The sequence below is a fragment of the Callithrix jacchus genome, chromosome 18 (assembly GCF_049354715.1).
Source record: "Callithrix jacchus isolate 240 chromosome 18, calJac240_pri, whole genome shotgun sequence".
In the NCBI taxonomy this organism is placed as follows: Eukaryota; Metazoa; Chordata; class Mammalia; order Primates; family Cebidae; genus Callithrix; species Callithrix jacchus.
In genome coordinates this window covers 1,594,731-1,599,488 of record NC_133519.1, presented here as the reverse complement: position 1 = coordinate 1,599,488, position 4,758 = coordinate 1,594,731, and the positions used below count along the sequence as shown (strand labels likewise).

General features: G+C 46.1%; 1 non-coding gene across 1 annotated transcript; it reads right to left on the bottom strand.

Moving 5' to 3' along the window:
* Positions 1-515: 515 nt before the first annotated feature.
* LOC144580279 (U6 spliceosomal RNA) lies at positions 516-622 on the bottom strand. Its single transcript, XR_013529576.1, has one exon. It is a non-coding gene; the product is annotated as a U6 spliceosomal RNA (small nuclear RNA).
* Between the last annotated feature and the right edge of the window lie 4,136 nt (positions 623-4,758).

Sequence of the window (4,758 nt, the reverse complement as noted above, 5' to 3'; positions counted from 1 at the left end):
CATTGTACGTGGCAGGCCGAGTTTCATGTTAACAAAAGAGGACAGAGAGACGTTTCCCAGCACTGTGAGTATCACCAGCTATCATAGCCATTTGGGAGGTCGAGGTGGGCGGTTCACCTTAGGTTATGAGTCCCGGGTCAGCCTGGGCATTTTGGTAGAAGCCCACTTCACTTAGAAGAAAAAGAAGTGGAAAGAGAAAATCACAGAAATCAGACAAATTGGTGTGCTCACTCTGAAAAAACGAGGTGCCAGGTGGCTCCAACCCCCACCCCGCCTTTGTATATGAAGTACTGCTTATCTTCTGTCACCCGGGCTGGAGTGAAACACTGTGATCTCGACTTATTGCCACAACTGCATAGTGGGTTCCAGCGGCCATTCTGCCGATTCCTTTTGAGTAACTGTGGTTGAATATGTCAACACCACCTGAAACAGACAACTTTCTGTTTATTTTTGTGAACCTAAAATCTATCTGTATTTAATTTGTACAAAACAGTTACAATGGCGAAACTAAATTAAAAAATAGAAAATGGAACGCTGCATAGCATTTCATCCTTGCGCTGAGGCCTTTCAGAGCTTCTATGTAGAGTCCCAATTTTAGTGTACGTACTGCCGAAGCAAGCACATGCCGTGCCCGGCTCAGTTTTTATATTTCTTTCGGTTTTTATGTGGTTTATAGCAAGCGGGTAGCGCTGTGTCGGTCGAGGCCCATCTCGAATCTGTGATCTCACTGTTTGCTCGGCTCGACATTCCACTGTCATGGGATTACAGGTGTGATGTGCCGAGCCTAACCCAAGTCTTGTTTCCATTCTGAAGACGGAGATTTCCCATATCGGTAGGGCGGGTCTCCTACAGGCATCCTCAAAATTTTTTTCACGCTGTTCTTCAAAGCGCCTAAATGACAGGTTTCTGTGGGCCACCGTACCTGGCAGGCCGAGTATCATGTTTACAAGAGAAAACGGAGAGACGTTGCCCAGCACTGTGAGTAACACCAGCTATCCTAGCCATTTGGGAGGTCAAGGTGGGCGGTTCTCCTGAGGTCACAAGTTCCGGGTCAGCCTGGGCATCTCCGTGAAAACCCACTTCACTTAAAAAAAAAGTAGAAGAAAATCACAGAAGTCAGACCAATTTGTGTGCTCACTCTGAACAAACCTAGGTACCAGGTGGCTCCAAACCCCACCCCGCCTTTCTGTATGTTGTACTGCTTTTCTCCAGTCACCCGGGCTGGAGTGAAACACTGCGATGTCGGCTTGTTGCCACAACTGTATAGTGGGTTCCATCGGCCGTTCTGCCGATGCCTTTCAAGTACCTGTGGTTGAATAATTCAACACCACCTGGAACAGACAACTTTCTGTTTATTTTTGTGAACCTAAAATCTATCTGTATTTGATTTGTACAAAACAGTTACAACAGCAAAACTAAATGAATAAATAGAAAACGGAATGCTTCGTAGCATTTCATTCTTGCGCTGAGGCCTTTTCGGGCTTCTATGTAGAGTCCCAATTTCTGTGTACCTGCTGCTGAAGCGAGCACATGCAGTGCCCGGCCCGGCTTTTCTATTTCTTTCGGTTTTTATGTTGTTTATAGCAAGTGGGTACCGCTGTTTCGGTCGAAGCCAGTGTCGAATTTGTGATCTCACTATCTGCCCGGCTAGACATTTCACTGTCGCAGGATTACAGGTGTGATGTGCTGATCCTATCCTAAGCATTGTTTCCATTCTGAAGACGGAAATTTTTCATGTTGCTCGTTCGGCCCTCGAACACGCATCCTCAAAGTTTGCTTTGCGTTGGTCTTCAAAGCACCGAAATGACAGTTTCCTGTGAGCCACCGTACCTGGCAGGCCGAGTTTCATGCTATCGCTGAGGCCTTTTCGGGCTTCTATATAGCGTCTCAATTTCAATGCCCGGCTCAGCTTCTTTATTTCTTTCGGTTTTTATGTTGTTTATAGCAAGCGGGTAGCACTGTGTCGGGTGAGGCCAGTGTCAAATTTGTGATTTAACAGTCCGTCTGGCTCGAAATTCCACTGTCATGGGATTACAGGTGTGATGAGCCAAGCCTAGCAGCAGTTTTGTCCCCGTTCTAAGATGGAAATTTCCCATGTGTGTCGAGCAGGTCTCGAACATGCATCCTCAAAATATTCTTTGCGTTGGTCTTCGAAGCGCCTAAATGACAGGTTCCTGTGAGCCACTGTACCTTTCAGGCCAAGTTCATGCTAGCGCTTAGTCCTTTTTGGGCTTCTATGTAGAGTCCCAATTTCAGTGTATGTGCTGCCGAAGCAAGCACATGCCATGCCCAGCTAAGCTTTTCTTATTTCTTCTGGTTTTTATGTTGTTTATAACAAGCGGGTAGCCCTGTGTCTGTCGAGGCCAGTCTCAAATTTGTGATCTCACGGTCAGCTCGGCTTGACTTTCCACTGTCACGGGATTACAGTTGAAATGCGCCAAGCCTAACCCAAGTTTCGTTTCCATTCTGAAGAGAAAAATTTGCCATGTTGGTCGGGCGGGTCTCCTACATGCGTCCTCGAAATTTTCTTTGCGTTGGTCTCTGAACCACCTATATGACAGGTTCCTCTGAGCCACCCTACCTGGCAGGCCGAGTTTCATGCTAGCGATGAGGCTTGCTCAAGCTTCTATGTAGAGTCCCAATTTCAGTGTACATGCTTCTGAAGCGAGCACATGAGGTGCCTGGCTCAGCTTCTTTATTTCTTTCGGTTTTTATGTTGTTTATAGCAAGCGGGTAGCGATGTGTCCGTCGACGTCAGTCTTGAATTTGTGATCTCACTGTCCGCTTGGCTCGACATTCCACTGTCATGGTATTACAGGTGTGATGCACCGAGCCTAACCCAAGTTTTGTTTCCTGTCTGAAGACGGAAATTTCCCATGTTCGTCGGGCGTGCCTCGAACACGAATCCTCAAAACATTTTTCGTGATGGTCTTCGATCACCTCAATGACAGGTTCCTGTGAACCACCGTACCTGGCAGGCCGAGTTTCCTGTTAACGAAACCAGAGAGACGTTGTCCTGCACTGTGAGTAACACCAGCTATCCTACTCATTTGAGAGGTCGAGGTGGGTGGTTCACCTGAAGTCAAGTGTTCCAGGTCAGCCTGGGCATCTTGGTGAAAACCCACTTCACTTAAAAAAAAGGAGTAGAAAATGAAAATCACAGAAATCAGACAAATTGGTGTGCTCACTCTGAACAAACGAGTTGCCAGGTGGCTCCAACCCCCACCCCGCCTTTATGTATGACATACTGCTTTTCTACTGTCATTCGGGCTGGAATGAAACACTGCGATCTCAGCTTATTGCCACAACTGCATATTGGGTCTCAGCTGCCTTTCTGCCGATGCCTTTCAAGTAACTGTGGTTGAATATGTCAACACCACCTGGAACACACAACTTTCTGTTTATTTTTGTGAACCTAAAATCTCTCTGTATTTGATGTGTACAAAACAGTTACAACGACAAAACTAAATTAATAAATAGAAAGCGGCATGCTGCGTAGCATTTCATTTTTGCGCTGAGGCCTTTTCGGGCTTCTATGTAGAGTCCCAATTTTAGTGTACGTGCTGCCAAAGCGAACACATTCCGAGCCCGGCTCAGCTTATTTATTTCTTTTGGTTTCTATGTGTTTTATAGCAAGCAGGTAATGCTGTGTCAGTCGAGGCCTATCTCAAATCTGTGATCTCACTGTCCATCAGGCTCAACATTCCACAGTCATGGAATTACAGGTGTGATGCTCTGAGCCTAACCCGAGTTTGGTTTTGTTCTGAAGACTGAGATTTCCCATATCAGTCGGGCAGTTCTCGAAATATTTTTTGCACTGGTCTTCGAAGTGCCTAATGACAGGTGTCTGTGAGCCACAGTACCTGGCAGGCCGAATTTCATGTTAACAAAAGAGGACAGAGAGACGTTTCCCAGCACTGTGAGAATCACCAGCTATCCTAGCCATTTGGGAGGTCGAGGTGGGCGGTTCACCTTAGGTTATGAGTCCTGGTTTAGCCTGGGCATTTTGGTAGAAGCCCACTTCACTTAGAAGAAAAAGAAATGGAAAGAGAAAATCACAGAAATCAGACAAATTGGTGTGCTCAATCTGAAAAAACGAGGTGCCAGGTGGCTCCAACCCCCACCCCGCCTTTGTGTATGAAGTACTGCTTATCTACTGTCACCCGGGCTGGAATGAAACACTGTGATCTCGACTTATTGCCACAACTGCATAGCGGGTTCCAGCGGCCGTTCTGTCGATTCCTTTCAAGTAACTGTGGTTGAATATGTCAACACCACCTGCAACAGACAACTTTCTGCTTATTTTTGTGAACCTAAAATCTATCTGTATTTGATTTGTACAAAGCAGTTACAATGGCAAAACTAAATGAATAAATAGAAAACGGAACACTGCATAGTGTTTCATCCTTTCACTGAGGTCTTTTCGGGCTTCTATGTAGAGTTTCAATTTTAGTGTACTTGCTGCTGAAGCGAGCACATGCCCTGCCCGGCTCAGCTTTCTTATTTCTTTTGGTTTTTATGTGGTTTATAGCAAGCAAGTGGCGCTGTGTTGGTCGAGGCCCGTCTCGATTCGGTGATCACCCTGTCCGCTCAGTTCGACATTTCACTGTCATGGGATTACAGGTGTGATGTGCCGAGCCTAACCCAAGTTTTTTTTCCGTTCTGAAAACGGAGATTTTCCATATTTGTCAGGCATGTCTTTAACACGCATCCTCTAAATTTCATTTGCGCTGGTCTTCGAAGTCCCTATATAACAGG